Genomic DNA, 20,444 nt, shown 5'->3' on the forward strand with positions numbered 1-20,444 from the left:
ATATGTATGTATTTAACTTTTTATAAAATGAATATATTCTGATAAAAATAATAATAATTGCTTGGAATACTGTTTTTTGTCAATATAATATATTGATAGTGCATTAAAGAGAATTTACATTTTACCTACCTAATTATCGTTACTTATATTACTTATAGTATATAATATATACTAGCGAGTCAATCGCTAGCGGGCTTAACCAAAATTTGTATTCATCCCCATTTGTTATTTTTATAAAATATAATAAACGCATTCCAAATCGATTTGTTTTAACTATCATAATATGAGTAGTATTTGACATAAACGTTTATTTATCTATTATTTATGGTATAATAATATGTATTGAGCTGTTTTAGACTTTTTTATTCCGACTTTTATATTTTATTTTTAATAGAATTTATAGATCAATAAGTTCATATTATTCACAATCGAAAATCAAATTAAACGCAGTCTGTTTTTGTAGTTTGTACTTAGGAACGTACCTATTCGAAGAATACTTTGAATTCTTGTAGTACTATGTACTAATGCACTATAGGTATTGTAAGTCACAGGTGACCTACATTTGAGTAGATAGCTGTTGAATTAATACCATTGAAAATAAATAATCACACATTTACACATTTGCGAAACCTTCGAGAGGACTTAAAATAATATTATTTACCGAAATCATACATACATATACCGCACATATATTGCCGGAATATTTAAACAACGTACGTCGTTTAACGTTATAATATACTATTGTCTATTGAAGAATATTCGTTTAATGTTACAAGAAGAGACAAAACATTTTCTTGGTAAATAGACCATTTTCTTCGAATACTAAGTAAACGAATGGGTACCTACGTGTAAAGATCATTATGCTAAAACACTTCTATTTTTTGGCGAGTGGGGACTAAATAGTGTGAGAAGCACACCCATGTGTACATATTGTAATAATGTACCAAACTATAATACTAGTATCTGGTTAACTTCAAAATGCTCAGGCGAGGTAGATTTTCACCACGTCAGTCGCGGTAATTCAATTAATAATATTATATCATACTAAAATGTCTTTTGCTCCGAGCTCGTTGTCAACAGTTGTTTTAATCGCATGTGCGTATAATATTATTTGCCGATATTACACAATATCGCAGATGTACGCACCTGCAGCTGTTACCGTCACCACCGCCCGTACTGTTGTCGCCGTCCGATCGTCGACCCGCTGTTGCTGCGGATGCCTCCGCCCGCACCACCGCCGAAGTTCCATCTGCTGCGTGCGATCCGACCGCACTCCGGTCTCCGGGTGTCCAGGAACTACAAATCGGGGGATGGAAAAAAAAAATTGGTTGTTAAAGTCATAATCATCATTAGCCGTCGTGCCCGGACCGTTATATTTAACAGTGTGTTTCGTCGTTTACCCGATGAGGTAAATGCTCTCTAATACACGCGAGACACGGATACTATAAACAGTAAATATTATGTGGTCCTATTATATACGTAGGTGGGTAATGCAGGAGATTATAAATGAATTTAATATACCCATTTGGCCATTTATATAAATCGACCCCATAGCAGTGTTGCGACGGATCCAGCTCACCGACATTTCGTTTTAACGGGGTTTGGGGGCGTAAGTGATTTTTACTGTACCTACTCGAATGAAATGCTGTAGGCGCCTACTACCTGCGTAGTGCGGATCCACGAACTATAGGTATATACAATATAACGCCCCGACTGTTAACAGCAATATCGTGTGGTGAATATCCTACATAATAATGACGATAACATGTCTTGTTTTAAAAACTCGCAGACTTTATTCGGTTTCGTATGGATATTACGTGACGTGCCGGTTTAATAACAATAATAATAATCATAGTATTTACTGTAATGCGTATAATATTATGCTCGTAATAACGTATATTATTGTATATTATTTATTGTATGTTATGTATACAGCCGCAAAACGGAATTCAGAAAGTCATAAAACTTAGAGATGTACTTCTCTTGAGCTGGTGCGGCTATTATTTTTATAGTATTTCAAATTCTCGAACGACTCAAACAATGCCTGATACGCATGACGTATAATATTACAAATATTCACTGAAATTGTATACATAGTAATGGTCGCTGTACGGAGAACGTCGCTAATGTAATGTGTTCAATCATACAAAATTTTTGAAAGGTTAAAGGTCGTACATACATTATGGCGTGCAAAATATAATAAATTACTGACGTGTAGAATGTACCTATACCATGCGCATGACATCAAATTAATATTAATGAATTACCGGCACTTAACTTGAATCGTACGTGTATTAATTAATCTATAAGAAACTAGTGTGTTGACTGTAGTTGGTGTTTCATTTATCTTAATTAAAAAGTTTGAAATAAATTTCTATACGACTATACATATACAAAATAAAACTTATTATTTAGATTATATTTCATATTCTCATTATTAGTCTATTGGGAACTATTTCAATATTTCTGTGACACGTACGTATGATTCAGTTTAGAAATATAATTTTCAGAATTTACTGGTACTGAGTTACGAATGCGTTTATAATCTATCCATTTAAGTCCTCGGAAAGTGGCTTACAATATAGTAATGTAATGATCTCTATCTGATCAATGCCTTGGGGCATACACCATCCGACTATCCAGTTAAATGGTCAAGGTATAGGAATAATATGAGACTAGTGACTACACATCCCGCTGGGATGGCCTATTACCTTTCAGAAAATGTCCAGTACTGTAATAAATTGAGAAAATACGAATTCTAGCGTTTCGCTGTCACTTATGATTACTAATGGATTAGGCATGAGTATTAAGTCATAGTAAAGTATGTTCTCAAATTCCAATCGTCATACCATATGATGTTTATTTTATACTTAAAATAGATAATTCCATTCTGTAAATACATTTTTCATTAATCAATGATTCAAATTTTACAAATAAAAGTTAGGTACAGTTGTACAGGTATAATTATCCAAACGTATAATATAGCTGTATAAGTTTACTTAACAGTATTTGGTTTTCCTATCTCAATAGGTTGTTACTTCTAATAATTCTGATACAGGAAATTAAGTATTACGTGTTTTACCTAATAGTAAAGTGAAATGTTAAGTTCAAATTCAAATTTATGAACCTAATTATTTATTTATTTAAAGTATTCACAATGTATGTAGTTACTAACCACCAATTATAAACTGTATCTATAGTATAATATTTATTGCGTTTATTATCTATAATTCTATAGTCATGTAGTCTTCCGTGTTTAAAAGTTATAGGTGCATCGTACATTTTTACTGATAGTAGTATGTTTGTAAAAGTATACCAAACTAAAATGTAGATGAATTAAAAGTCATAAACTACAAAAAAAGTTTAGCATTATTTAAAATTATTTTAGTAGAAATTAAACATTGAAGCATTTCAAAATAAGAAACTAAGGTACCTATATGTATAAAATAAATAAAAAGGTAATTTATATTCAAAACGCTAAGTTTCCCTGATTTAGTGATGCTTAAATACTACCCAACAGATTGCAAGGATCAAATGGAGCTGCAACACAATTTTGTTTGTAATTATTTTTTTTTACTAATTATAAAATTAAGTATTACAATTTTAGAAAATGTATTTTAAAATAGTTTGTATAAATGACAAAAAAAATATACACATTTTGTATAATACACAGTTATTTTAAGATTTATGACCTCATACTATTCCACAATTTCATGGTTATTTATAAGATATTAATTTAGATCTAAATATTGAGCATACTCAAAAATATTGATTACCTATATTGACCTATACCATAATAAATATTTTGGTGGTATAAATTGAATACACAACTTTATTTTTAATTTTTCATAATATAACCATAATCTGTTACAAATAAAATAATACATGAAAGTGATGACCAATTATATTGCAGCTTGAATGATGGTTGTAAGAAACCTTCCAGTGTAGGTATAAATACACAACTTAATAAATAATACATTAATTTATTAAAACATGCATTAATTCCAAATTAGACAACTAATATTTTCCTTATTTGATACTTAATTATTCCACATCGTCTGTCACCTAATTAATACGTAATGTTAAACAAAGAAAATAAGTAAATAAAATTTTAAAAAAATCCAAATTTTAAAATGTGCATATTATAGCCATTGAATAAAAACCGAATTCATAGAAACCAGAAAGCATTTAAATGTTCAATAATTTTAAAATGATTAAAACAAATGGCGAAAGAATAATGAGGGTGAAGATACAGCCAAACAGCCATAAAGATATCCATTATTATTGCACGATGCATTTAATCCATAATAATATATAATATATGTAGAATGTAGATATAAAATAATAAAATATTATTAATTAATAATGGTACACTTTTACAGTTTATACTTTATAGCGTTAGTTTAATAACATAGTTTTTGAATCCAATGAGAATTACTTAGCAACAATAATAATATATGTATACGCGCGTGTATATGTATGTGTGTGTTATATTTTATAAGAAATATCAGATAGAAAATGTGATATGGACAAATAGATTACCTCATCGGTTTGAATAAAACATGTCGTTCAATATGTTTCTACACAAAAAGTTTTTTTGTCGATATGTTGTCAGCAAAAAATAAAAAAAAATACAAGCCATTATTTTTATTTTAGAAATTTAAAAATATAGTATAAATTTGTTAATTAATTAAAATAACATACAAAATAAATAAGTTTCCTGATTTTTAATCTACGAAATATAGAATTAAAATAAAAACTAAATTTTGATTTTCATCTAACTTGATTTTAAATTAAATCCCTCGAGGCAACTTGGAGTTACAACAATATAAAGAAATACTCGTGGGTGTATTAAAGGTATTTATTAAACAATTAAAAATAATTCTAGTTCAGTAAATTAAGTGTATTATTATGGATTTATAATGTAATGGTCTATAAATATTATTGATTAAAAATAAATAATGTAAAATGTGGTGGAAATTATCGCATGAATGGATTTTTCTCATATTAGACAGTATAGTAAAATTTGTTTGATATTATTATACAATTTCCATGATAACATTATATTATATATTAATATAATAATATATATATATATAATATATGAATAAACGTATGCTTATTTTTCCGAATATAACAAGGTCATCAGGCTAATATTAGACTAACATTATATTAAATAGAACGATTTAATTTGTGTTTATTGAAAGAAAAATTAATAATTAGTAATTATCTACTTATTAATTAGAAATAGAAAATGACAAAAAAAAAATTTATAAGACAAAATCTAATCTCCATCATCAGTATGTTAGTATTTATGCATAATTCTTAAAATACAACAAATTTAGAAAAGCGAACCTAATAATAATCTTAATTGTATTTATAATATCGTTTGTTTAGGTTGTTTGGTTAAATTTTGTAATTTTCTTTTAGTACAACATATCATGATAAGTGCGATGCCAATCATTTTAAATTTAAAAAAAATAGTGTATGTACGTACATACAGCTAGTGGTATGCATATAAATAAGCCCCATTAAAAAAGCACACGCCCTTTCTCTTGAGACTATACATTTTATTTTGAAAATTAACTTCAAATAAAATAAATGACATTAAGACATGAGTAAGAAATTTAATTACTGTAAAACTTTTCTAACAACTTCTTTACTGAAATTTCATTTATACCACATGAAGTTTATAAAATTTAAAATCTCTTAATAACATAATATAAGAACCACTTTATTTCTTTAGTTATTACTAATAATAGGGTTGGTTAAATCTAAGAATAAATGGAAAATGGAAAAATTTTAAACAAAATTGAAGCTAAAATAATTATTTTCTCATTTATAACATTTTTACAATAATTTTACATAGATACATGAAGCATTGATAGTTTTACTCCGCAGACATAATATTTTATATTCTGTTTTTATAAATTAAGATATAGAATGTTTATTATCAAATATTTATTTTTATTATCGTATTAATTATTTATATGCTACATTGCTACTGTTAATAGTATATCTATTAATTTGTAATATACGTATATTATATATTATGCATAATAAATTATTATTTATAAATACGAATAGTTATAGTGAGCGTTTAACAACATGATTATTGCAATAATCTGTCAGGCGTATAAAATTATAAATACTTTTTCATTCTTAATTTAAGTTTATGAAACGTTTCGTGTGATTTTGTTAGTCAGTTTTGAAATTTTGCTATATTAATGAACGATTACGAATGATTAAATTTCTATTTTATATCATACCTACAAATTTTTATTTTGAAAAATCATTTTCACTTTTCAGTAATATTATTAACTGTTTTTATACTTTGTAGTGATAGGTATTATCGAAAGAAGAAAGAATCGCTTTACTATATAGGTCGTAGATAGTACATTTCAAGTATCCATTATCAATTAGTTTCAGAGTAGAGCGCACTATTTCAGTGACATCAATGAGAACATTTCAGTTGTGTTAAAATTTAATTGAATAATAAATCATTGCATAAAAAAAATTATTTGAATGGTGGCAATATGTTGGTCTCTATTTCTAATGATAGTTTATAATTAATTTAAATTAAGTAACTATATTGGTAAATTATTTTTTATTATTAGCTGTGACATAATAGCGTGAAACATAGCAGCCCTAGGACCCTTATGAAGTGTAGGTCTCCTTAAATATTGAAATTAAATTATTTAATAATGATACTTTAGAAAGAATTTAATAATAAAGGCTAATAAAAAAAAATATAATAAATATAATATTATTATTTTATTACTTACAATAAACTTACATTCTACGACAAGATTTAACTCTTAGAAAAAAGAAGAAAAAGACTGATAGTATGATATATTGGACTGAATTTTGATAATAACATCACATGTTATATTATTGATTATTATTTATTATAGTATTATAATATAATACATTATTGTAATTAAAAGTGCTGAGAATTCGGTGCCTTAAAGAGAAAATACTTAAGGTATTATAACGGTTTAAGTTGTATGAAATTGCAAATTCAAGATAAGATTATTTGCGTCGATTAAAGAATATTATTATTATTAAGCAATTCAATTTTAATTATGTATTCTTCAGTTAAATTAAAAATATACTATACAATTATTTTACAAACCTTTTAAAAATTTGATTATAAATTATAATATACCGTATAATTTGGAATAACTTATTATAATACATCACATTAAACCAACTAAACTGTTATATGTTCCCTATAAATTGTATTAACATTAACACTGAAGTCTGAAAGATAAAATGAGTATCACTATAAACTAAATAAAGTTGTTAACAAATAATATGATATTAATGATGCTGATTTTTAAACTATAATAAAACGCAAAACATTAGTAGACCGCATAATATACTCATAATAGTTATAGTTGGATACCTAGTACATGAAATATCGATAAGCCGCACAATGGGATAATGCAATTGTTAAAATTAAACTACAAAATAATTTACATATTTCCGTGATTTTGACGAATATTATAAATATTTGAAACATGAACGCTTAAAAAAATTGTGACTATGTATTTTTGGATATGGACAATTTACTCACGAAAAAATTATACCATACATAAATCGAACACACTAAAATACTATTATCATCATATCATATTTAATAGAAAATGTTAATATAATTATTAAATATTTGGTAACTGTTTCAAGGGGCGTCACTGATTTCCGTCAAAAATTAACTTTCCGTTTTTCGCCAATGCCCTTATCCGTCAAATTAGAAAAAAATAAAAAATAATTCCTTTTTCAATCAATTATAAATTATAGAATTTTAAAGTTGAGGAACCTTCACACAAGATTTGATAATGTTATATATTTTAGTAACTATACTACGTGGATACTATACGTCTATACCGTTAAATAATAATTCTACACCTACAACTATTAAAATCATTATGCACCATTTTTTTTTCAAGTTATTATATAAGTACAATAATATTATAAAAATACTGGAAAATGTGATTATTGATTACGAAAAAGTTATTATAAATGTAATTACTGAAGTTTAGCCAGAAAGTAATATAATTGGTTGTAAATTTCGTTTAACTAATTCATAGTAGAGGAAAATACAATCTTTTGCCTTATCAAATTAATATAAAGAACAAAATACCGAAATCGGCAAATGGTTACGACATACATTTGGTCTTTTCATAAGTTTTATCTTGTTCATTATTTTTAATAATTTAAATAATATTTTAATGATATTATTGTATTTATACCTATAATAACTAAACAATCGTGCGTAATGATTTAAATAGTTGTAGGTGTAGAATTATTATTTAACTGTATAGTGTACATAATATATTATAGTTAATAAAAAAATATAATATAATTAAATCTTATGTAAGGATTCCTAAACTATAAGTATAAAATTATAATTTACATAATTAACGGAAAAAGAAATAACTTTTTTTTCTAATTTGGCAGAAAAATGTAACTATTGGTGGAAAATGAAAAGTTAATTTTTGGTGAAACCAGCAATATTTCTATCATGCACAGAGCTGATAATTAAAAACCGTTTCTTAACTATTAAAACTATTAAAAATCCACAAGTTAGATTAAAACCTATAACGTAATAATTTTGATATTGAATGAATTATTTTTTTAATTTAAAATTTGTATGTTTTCCACAAAAAGTATGCAGTTCCAAATTCGGAAAACTCGGCTTCAAATAGTTCCAAAAAAGTTATAAAATATTGGGATGTGTTTGAGTGAATTGAAGAAAATTTTCTCATTTTTAATAAAAATGAATTATTATATAATGTGCTCTTTAAAGTAGCTTATTATTACATTTTTTAATTTTATACCCTTAACATTTAATTTTTCTTCAACTATAAAATAAAATATACAAACCACAAGGTATAATCAAATACGAATTTCCTACGTAGTACGTACCTAGAAAACTACCAGGGGTTGTACTATACAACTACATAATGTTAGAAATAGTATGCATTCATAAGTTGGTGTACACATCTTCAATATTTACACTGTGTAGTATTATACACATCATTTTGTAATTAATTCTTCGTTTTGTTCATTGTTTCCGTTGAAAACAAACAAATAAAATATAAAGGTTTGCAAATAGATATGTCAAAGAAGTCATAATCTATAGGGCTTTTCTCTTGACGTTTTAATTCGATAAAATAAAATAAATTGCGTAATGCGTATGGTTTATTACTAAGTGACCAAGTGGTAACCACTTAGCAACCATTATATAATAAATAGGAATCTAAATATGAGGTTATTATAAGTATACATGGTCGAAGTTCATAAATTGTCAAAAAAATTAAAGTTAGTGAATAAATTTAATAATTACAAAGAAGTAATTACTATAATTGTAGATATATTAATATGACAATTTTTATTTTATTGACAAAATAATGAACATTCAATTATTAGTTGATATGACCTAATAATGAAGACTAGTACAAAATTCGAATAAAAATAAAATCTATGCAATATATAAATGTGTTTTATATAAACTATTATAATCGGGGAGATTATTTTAATCGTTATTTTATTATTAAAATTTAATATTAATTACATTAAATTTATTAATACAATTTTTTATATAGAGTCCTTAGAAAATAAATCTTAGATTGATATAATATTTATTGATTTTTCCAAAGTTTTTGATCGAATCGATCACAATATTCTTCAGGATATACTTTATAAATCCGATTTTAGTGATCTAATTTTGTCACAGTTTAAGTCATATTTAACGGATTGGTAACAACGGGTAAAAATGTATTGAAATATGAATTTAATTATTACCTATGGTGTTTCCTAAGATTAGACATTTTTTTTCCCTATTATTATTTTGCACTATTTAGTATTTATTAATGTTATCAAAATGTAACCTCGGATGACTTAACAATTTTCCGTCTAGTTACTTCTATCACAAAATGTCCGTGTCCTCAATAACCTAGTATCGTGATTTAATTCTATCAGGCTATAACTTAATGAATAATGATCATAACTTTTACTACTTCTAGTTAAAGCTTTTCATGAGATATAACTCAATAATAACATTGAATTAAATGGTATTAATATATCATCCTAAAAGACTTTGATATTTTTCTAACTACTGGTCTTAATTGCCGTTCATCTATTCTGTCTATTAGTTGTTAGATATTTTAAGTGATAGGGATTTCTTTACTCGGTAAGGTTCTGTATAATTCTTTCTGTTCATTTCACACTTTTAAATGGTTCCATCACTTAAAACCCTTACGTATACTGCCATCGAATCATCAATGTTTGAACAAGTACTAATACGATTCCTTGCCCTTGCTGTTCTTTCCCGAATGTTCAATATGTTCATAACCCCCTTCCTAACTACTCACTTGTTAATCATAAATTAGGATTTTTCAACGTTATTCGATAGTCAAATTGACGCTAACTTGTTATTAATATTAACAATTTCAAATTGTTCAATCATTGACCTCTACCTTATCTTTTGTGTTATAACTTTGGAGCGCCTCAATATTCCACTGGTTCCATTACTTCTTATGTTATTCCAAATAGCCATAATCGTCAAATTCACCTATTTAATGAGTTTTCCAATCAGCTCATAGCCTAGTCTGTATTAATTGTTACTTAATTAAATTTGTTGTGTTTATTTATAATATATTCTGTATTTATGAGCTCTGACCATTGTTAATTAATAAAATAAAATAACTTGGACATACATTTAGTATAATATTTAGCCATCTAACTATGCTATAAAGCTAAACTTAATGAAAATTTAAAAACTTGACTAAGAAATATAATACACAATTATTATAAAATAAAAATGTTGAATAATTTTCGTGACGCTGAGTCTACAACCTATTTCTAAAATTATGTTGATGACTATATTACTTAGGTAATGAAATCGATATTTGTCGATTTAATATTAAATGCCAGCTTATAATTTTTTATAATTATTACTACTGAAAAAATTATACAACATTAAATTAGCTTTCCAGCCACTTTTATACTCATCAATAATTTTACGTTGGTATGGCATATTATTAAAATTAATACAAATCATTTAATATTAATTTTTGAAATAAAAACTGTCTTTTGAATTATTTTTTTTTCATTCAATTCAATATCTCATACTTATTACTAGGCCTTGACTTTTATTATTTATTTCTATTGTATTTTTAGTAACTGATTTATTTCAAATCCAACTACGCTTTTATCATTATGACAAATCGGATGGCTAACAAGGATGAACAATGAACGAGAGTAAAATGTATTATTGAATAACCATAGAACCGGAAAAGTGACAAATCGATATAATATTATTAACAGTGGCGTTATATCGTTATATCAGAGACGTTGTATACATTTTAATATTTCTTCGACATTTTATATTTATACTGATAGCAATTTTTTAAATAACCATCATAACACATTTTAAAGATAAAGACATGATAAAATAACATCATGGTACTTGTAAAAACTATTTATGTAATGATAATATATAATATGAAAATGTAATTAAATATTCCTTTATAATCAATATATAACTGGCATACAAGTTTTCGATAATATTTTAATAAATCATTTTACTCTTTTGAAAACTTGTACGTTGATATTATAAATATATACATAGTGATACATCAAATATTCCCATCAACTCATCCTCCCCTACACCACCCAAATACAAAATTTAATATCGTCTCAAAATGTATAGGCATCTTCACTACAACAAATATTTTTCAACCAAAGAAATTTTTAATATTAAAAAAATTTAAAAAATCAACACAGCTGTTTTAAATAAATCCTGTTTTTTCCTTTTACATTTTATTATCATGTTAACAATAATTCTATAAAGAATCAATCAAACTACTCCATGAAGCTTTCAAATTTAAAATATCGATTTATAGAAACTAGAGTACTTAACCTGTTAAGTTTTATTATCTCAAAGAATAAAATCATTTTTTAATACTTATATTTTATAGTGCTTTAAGCTTTTACATATATAATCAAGATACTCCAGAAGAGGTGATGATGGCATCATGAGTATTCAGATGACTTAGTTCCCAATTTCCACACAATACGTCTTAATAATTAATAATTATACAATAAGTAATAACGACCTAAACTAATTCCTTGTTATCATAATTTGAATTTTTATGAATTAAATAACTTAATTGTATTTTATTATTATTTGATTTGTGCAATAGTGTTACATATTATTTGTCAATATTATACTTTAGACTCACAGTAAAATAAATAAGAAAAATTAAAAATGCAATGTTTACCTCATAACGCGTGAAAGTAATTGTATCCTATTTTTAAAAAACATAAAATTATTATATTAGAAATTTAGAACATTCTTACTAACCATAAAAAAATGGTTGTTTTATTGTTGACAAACATTGGGCTATATATAACTCGTAGTAGATAATTATTTACGTATAGGTACACACCCCAATTGCATAAAAAGTTCAGATCGTCGGTAAAACATAATTCATTTATAAAGCTCTTCAGTGTTAAATCTTAGATATATTTGCAAGTATTTAAAATATTATAAGAACATTCTTAACGTTATCTTTTAAATGCATTCGAAAGCGCACTTAATATCACTATGCAGCTATATAAAGTCATAAAGAAGCGCTATTCAAAGTTTAAATTCCTCAGTAACATCATCGTGCTAAATATATTAAAATTATAAAATGTCAGAAAAATATAAAAATAAAAGGGATTGAGTTAAGGGTGTGGTATTTATTATACAAGATATGAGATAACTGCAGACGACAGCAAAATTCGTTTGAACTTTGTTAACAATATATACATATATATATTGATGTAATTATTTTATATTTTATCCACAAGTTGACGGTTTAGTCAACGTTAAACAAATAAATTGGCCAGGGTTAATTTTAATAACAACCCATCCACGTTTATTACACTATTGGCTGCATTTACTAGGTGTAGGTGGTAGGTAACCTTTAGGTACTGTTTTCAGTAGTCACGGAAGCACCATTACCAAACAGTTTACATAGTGTTGTAAATAGTTTAGCAAATGGCTATTGTTAGCAACCGTTTATAAGTTATGACGATAAATTTATTTCCATAATGTTTTCATTCAAACGCACCATCTCTCATGTGTCCCCAAAATGATTGAACAAAGCATAAAATACACAAAATATCGTTGTTTATGGAAATTAATTTACCTACCAAATTAAATATAATATTTCGTGTATCAAAAATTTACCTCACCACCTAATCAAAATCTTAAAATACCACTATTAAATTAAAAAATATACGAAATGGGACAGATAGCTGCTGCCATTTCACGGAGCCCTTTTTCCCTGGTCGAAAATTTATGTATACACTCAAATAACTTTTAATTCACTCCGTATAATGTTATGTTATATTATTATTATTGATATTATTGAATTTTATACTTATTTATCACATCTTATCTTAAAAACTATAGACTACGATTACAACTTACAAGTTACAACTGTGGCAATAACGTTTTAATCAGTTCTCATCTGATGACACAACACGTAGTAAATTAGTAAATCAGAAGGTTAAGTAAATTGTTTAAAAAAAGTTCAATCTGGCCATGATTATTTTTATTCTCAGTTAACTAAAGGAAAAAGTCCACCCCAAAAAAATAAAAATTAATTGTCGATCTAGATAGACACATTTTAAAAATAGTACAACAATTGACAGTATAGAGACTACATTTCAATATTTCATATTTAAAAGGGATAGCCTATTTAATAAAGTGTAAAAACAATGCATAACGAATGAAACTAGTAAAAATCACACAACGTACTTTAATCATTTCTTTTAAAGTGAAAATGTTTAAAATAAATTTGCTTTGTCAATTCAAAAATTTATTTAAGAAGTCAAGGAGATATGGAACAAAAATTGATTATAAAAACAGCTAATAATATAGATATAATATTGATATATTTTTAGTACAATTTACATACTATACATTTAAATTCTGGTGAAATTATGAATGGTATAAAGATCGATAAATTAGTGGTATATTTTTTTTTTTATTAAAAACCAGTTTTTCGCAGAATCTATTTTGTTTTTAGTTGTAATTAAAAAAATATAACTTTAAAGACTTGACATTTTTCATCAAATATTTTTACTAGGACTTTTTAAAGATACAATTTTCAAAACATTAATTTACTTTTCCTATTTATAGACCTTTAAATTATCAGATACACTCGACATCTACTATATACGAGTAAAACATAACTGACTTCCTCAGTATTTTTATTGATAATTAAATACGAATGACCACAGTCTATTTTATAAGTATCTAAATTAGAGTGGTCGAATCCTAAATCGTTTCCTATAGTTGGGAATTTAGGATTGCCATCAATACAAATATAAATAGTTAGATAAAAATTTTAAAAATAAATATAAATATCTAAGTGAATTTGTGAAGCTTCAAAATACTTTCTACCGAGTTAAATATAATCTTAACCTCTCCCTGTTCACGCATATATTATTAATATATAGGTACAGCAAAGTATATTACTGACACATTTTTAATTTATACGTATACATCTTTTTCCAAACGTATAGCAAGTGTAAAATTACGAACTATATACATTGTACTCAAGAATAAACTCGTTATAAATATACGTGATAATCTAAGTTTTGTAATATCTTTTGCGACTTATTAGTTGAATAAAAATTCAACTTACCGAAGTTCCATAAACGGATGGGCTCTTCAAAAAGTTATTTATTATTTTCATTTACACATTACACTTATGTGAACCTAATAGACTGTGTAATATAATAATTACTATATAAATGTTCAATATATATAATATATTTTACAATATAATAATTGATATTACTAAAATTTTACAAAATAATATCCGTTTTACTAATTTAAACATTCCAGACATTCGTTTTACCTTACATATTATAATATCAAAGGATTTTAAACCATATTATAAACTCTAAAAAACGATAGTTGCACGTAAATAAATACTTCTCTACGACGTTAATAATTAAAATTAATATTTAATCACATTTTATAGGAGATACTATATTATATTGTTGTTTATTATTCAAAGCGTTACTTTTTCCATTTTAAAACCTTAAATAATTTTCTTTTAATCCATAATTCAACAGCATTAAACAATGGCAGTGATGATAAAATTGTACATTTAGCTTCCTCGTATTTACAATGGTTTTCACACAGTGAGGTTTTATTCCAGAAAACTACCCACGCATCCAAACATTTGAAAACACTTACCGAAGTTGTGTGTAACAAAGTTTTGATAAGAAAAATATTAAACAAAAGTCAATACGCTATAAGCGTACAGTACCATTTGTAAAAACACTAAGGGATGCGAACCAACTTCACGGAGTCACGACACGGTATAATTTTACACATACGCCATACATATACATAATATAAATGTATAATGCATGAAAACATTGAAAACATTACTAGTACTATTGTAGATATATGAACAGACCAATGACCAAAGAAATAGAATCGTATTATAGAAAATTTTATTTTATTTTTTTCAATTAATTGAAAGAGAAATATTGTTTTCCTTCCAAATAATATATATATAACAAATATTATAAAACATTAATTTTACTCGGGTCTGAATTATGGTGATAATTTGTGATTTCCTAGTATTGACAAAAATCTAAATAGAAATTACTATAATATATAATTTCAATTAAGTAATACCACAATAGTATAGTTAATTAATTCATCAAATTTATAAAACTTTAAAAGCATTGTAGTATATAGATGAATAAGTAGATATTGATTTTAAACAGAAACGTTTCTGTATAATATTTTACCTTTATGATAATGTAAATTGACAATATTGTGCTTTTCAATCAATCAATATTAATGGATATCACGACATCGCAGAATCTACAGTATGGGTCAATAAGTTTAGTTAAGTCTATGCGATTGTTTGTCAAATAAAGCTTGATAATATTCTACATTAATTTTCAAAAATTAAATTTAAATTTATGTACCTAGATACCAAATTTGATTTACTTTTTCTGCATTTAAGGCAGTGCAATGTTTTTATAAACAATTTTTTTTAAATTTCACATGTATTGTGTTTAATTTATTTTTTTAGTGAACCAAATTATTATTACAAAGATTTATATTAATTATCCCATGGAAAATAAATATACTTTTGATGATTTACTTAAAAAAATATATTAAAGTTATTTGAAAATATTGTCCACCTTTTTTGACACATAGTATTATTTAATATATTTTACTTCTGCGTATTCGCATTTCATTTATCTAACTTATAATACAGAAAAAATGTATTTGATAATTTATCCACTTTATAAAAAAAATTGTATTTTTATTTTTATCAATTTTATAACATATTTACACTTTTATTCATTAGTTTTCTCTATATACATTTTTCTGATCTTCAGTATATTTATTTATTTGCTAAATTTTGGAAAAAACGTAGAATGTTGTCAATACTTAACTCAACACTAATAGCCACACACATATATTTTTAGATTGTGAGCGGAATGAGAAAGCTATTAGTTTTACAATAACGAGGATTTTTTAGTCGAGCTTTTTTGGAGATTAAAAAGTTTTGTTCAGTATCTCTACATAGATTACAAAACAAATACTTTACTTTAGAAAGGTCATTATTTGAATTTACCTACTAGCAGTTTTCTATAAATTCACGATAAACAATAACAATAAAATACTGATGAAAAGTATAAACTAATAAGCCGTTTATAAACTATAAGGATAAACTAAACCACTCAAAAATCGGAATGCAATTTAAAGTATATAAATCCAAATAATAACACTATATACTAATAATAATACCTTGGTCATTATTCTATATCTCTACGATCGTAGGTATAGCAAGAATATGTGTCAACATAGAAACATATGTCTATATATTTGTATGATTTTATTAGTGTTCTTTTTCATATATACAATTTATCATCAAAACATAATTATTATTATTAAAAATTGTGTCTTAACATCCCTTTCAATAATATGCAGTGTATAGATATATATGTGATATATATATGATATATTGAAATCATATTTCGATTTGAATGTTTGATTTTTCTTTTAAATCAATACAACAAACTTTTTCAATCGAGTTCTAACTAATTTTCGTTATCTTAAATAACTATTATAGTTAAAAAATAACGAGTTATATAAATCAACATGACACACAGTTTGTTTAAATATGTTGCTTTTTTTGTCTGTGATATCTAGATTTATAAAATTTACTTACATTATAAATAACTGTGTTTAAGTTGAATTAAAATAAATGTATTTTATTACACAATCGAACAATATATTAAAATTAAAAATACAAAAATAATTCACAAATTATCAACAATTATACAAAATACGTAAATATTAACAATTATTTCTACTTAAATAATAATTTACAAAAATCTGACATGTTAAATAAATAAGCAGTACTTTAATATTTGAACTAGACTATGATTTAAAAATGAATTATGAAATAACCATAAATACAATAAATTTATTTATTATACAAAATTAAGATGTGTGTTATTGTAAAATATCGCACTGCATTTAAATATTTGATGTTATAGTTGTTTTTTTTTTTTTTTAGGAACGTTCAAAATTCAAAGCATGTAATTATTGTGAACTAAGTTCAAATTTGCGACAACCAGCTTTTGACAGAGTCATTATGTAAAATTAAATTAAAAAATGTTTATACTTAATGATATACAAAAATAAGTTTACTTTAAATAATCATTAATGTTTTTTTTTATATTACAGTTATTTATATTTTATAATAAAAAATATCGTTTATATTTATAAAGAATAATAAATACTAACTCTATCATTAAATATTTCAAGCGTGTGTAAACACGTGTATTTATAATTTAAATAGTTATTAAAATAACCTATATTCATATACGCCCAATTATTAGTTAATAAAATAAAAAATAAAATTATATTATACTAATTTTTTGGTATAATATAAGTATTCAATTGCATGTAGCATCTAAGACTACCTATTCCACCACATTGAAAATGGGTCACAGATGGTATTTAAAAAATATTTTTCGACACCAAAATTATTAATACCAGATTTAAGTGTTTTACTGCGATTTTATTGTTAAAATTGTAAAATAATATAATAACTATTTTAACGGACTTTTAAAAATTATTTTGAATAATGAGTTTTAATTTAAATAAATCAATTAACTTTTGTGTATTGACGTTTCGTTTTCACATTTTCTTAAATCTATTTTATCTTATACACCTAATTATAATGATTGATTAATTTATTTTACACTTAAAATTAATTATTAATACTAGTTAAATTAATCAAAAATTTATATTAGTTATCGTATTATGTTATCGACGAATCGATACAGATCGTACGTTGCTCTCGTTTATTTAAGAGGACGCCATACCCGCATGTATTGTTTCTGTCTTACTAACGTACATCATAACAAATTTTCGTTCAGTAGAATGCATTTTGTGACTTTAGCTTTAATATTAGAGTAAATTTACCTATTATAAAATTTAAAGGTAAAAATATTATCTAAACAATGACATATGCTTTTAATGATATTATCATTTTAAAGTGAGTTATGAACATTTTAAAGTTGTTATATTTTACATAGCTTTAACTCACATTAAAATAATATCATTAAAAGCATATGTCATTGTCTAGATAATATTCTTATCTTTAAATTTTAAAATAGGTAAATTTACTCTAATATTAAAGCTAACGTCACAAAATGCATTCTACTGAACGAAAATTTGTTATGATGTACGTTAGTAAGACAGAGACAACACATGCGGGTATGGCGTCCTCTTAAGCACTTTATCATTAGTAATTTGTTTTACACAAATGTGTATATTGTAATTAAAACCAGAAATATAGCCTAAATATATATTAAATACTATAAATTCTATAAACAATTATTCAATTAAGTCGAATTAAGTTTAAACGTTCACACGAATACTTCAATAGGTCTTGTTAAAACAAATATTATGCGTATTAATGCTAGCTTTAGTAAATTAATATTTTATATTTCCATAGGTCATACATTAATATCAATTGTATTAATATATTTTTAGCTTAATTTATACTACAATATAGTATAAATCAAGCTTTGAAATAAACAATAAAATGTATAATTAGGAACTGAACTAATTAACTAAATAATTTATATTACTAATAGAATTTTGTACACCGTAATCTAAATGAAAAGTTAATATGAGTAAAGTCTTTAATTCTTAATTTCATAAAAAAAAAAAAAAAAAACCAATACACCAAAATCAATTTAAAAATAAAAACGAACGTTGATTGGCAATTTACTTTTATCTATAATAATAAAGAATAATTGATGATTTATTTAATTATTAAAAACAAACTTCATTTAATTTTTAAAATATACGTTACAAAATATTATAATTAATTATTAATTTGCATAATTATATAAATTAAATAGTGTTCATATAGACTTCGATTATTAATTTATTATAAATAATCTTAAGGGATTAAAAGGACGTCGTACCCGCGTGTACTGTTTCCATCTTCCTATCATACATCAAAGCAAATTTGCGTTCAGCCGAATCCATTTTATGCTGTTTGCTTTATTATATTAGAGTAAATTTACCAATTTGGCGGCCATTATCAAACTTAAGGGTAAGAATGATATCCAAGAGATCACATAGGATTTAATTGATATTTACATTTTAAAGAGAATTATGATCATTTTAAAGTTTAATTATTTCATGTAACTATTACTCAGCTCACAATGAAAATATCAATAAAAGCCTACGTGATGCAGGACGTCGTGTCCTGTGTTATATCTGTCTCATTAACGCATAATATCCAAAAATTATGCTTAGTAGTTCTAATAATTCTTTGTTGTTTTCTTATATATTAAAATTAATCGAACCATTAAATAAAGTTTAAAACATCATCTGTTTTTCTCGTTGATTTTTTATGATAGGTGTAACAATTTTAAAGTGATTAAGTAGTAAATGTGAAATAATGAATATGTAAAATATTAAAATTTAAGACTATTTATAACGCCCTTCAAAAAATTAAATATTTTAAAAATTCAACTAGAAAACACAAATCATGTTCTTATCTATAAGTTTAATAATACCTAGATCAATTTACTCTAATGTTAAATCTAACAACATATACTACTAAACGTAAATTTGTTCTTAAACGAATATTGAAATGAAAATGTTCAAACTCGTTTAGGCAGACACTCTCAGTAATTTTAAAATAGACATAATAATGTAAACGTACACATTTTTTATTTTCATCACGAACTACAGTAAAAGTAATGGATTGAAAAATACTAACAACTCGGTCGCTATGTACGTGATATCGAGACAAGTACTCGAAATTTAAATTAAAAATACGTTTTGGTAGGTATAACCGTTGTAG

The 20,444-nt window shown here is 24.9% G+C and overlaps 1 protein-coding gene across 3 annotated transcripts in view; it reads right to left on the minus strand.

Annotated features, from left to right (window-relative positions):
* The window catches only part of LOC132921653 (neurensin-1-like), a 39,682-nt gene that overhangs the window by 18,340 nt on the left and 898 nt on the right, over positions 1–20,444 (minus strand). For all 3 annotated transcript variants that reach the window (XM_060984798.1, XM_060984796.1, XM_060984799.1), the window contains exon 2: positions 1,147–1,296. The gene's annotated coding sequence lies outside the window, so the exon portion shown is untranslated. The remainder of the gene's footprint in view (positions 1–1,146; positions 1,297–20,444) is intronic.

Source organism: Rhopalosiphum padi, chromosome 2, assembly GCF_020882245.1.
Source record: "Rhopalosiphum padi isolate XX-2018 chromosome 2, ASM2088224v1, whole genome shotgun sequence".
Classification (NCBI taxonomy): Eukaryota; Metazoa; Arthropoda; class Insecta; order Hemiptera; family Aphididae; genus Rhopalosiphum; species Rhopalosiphum padi.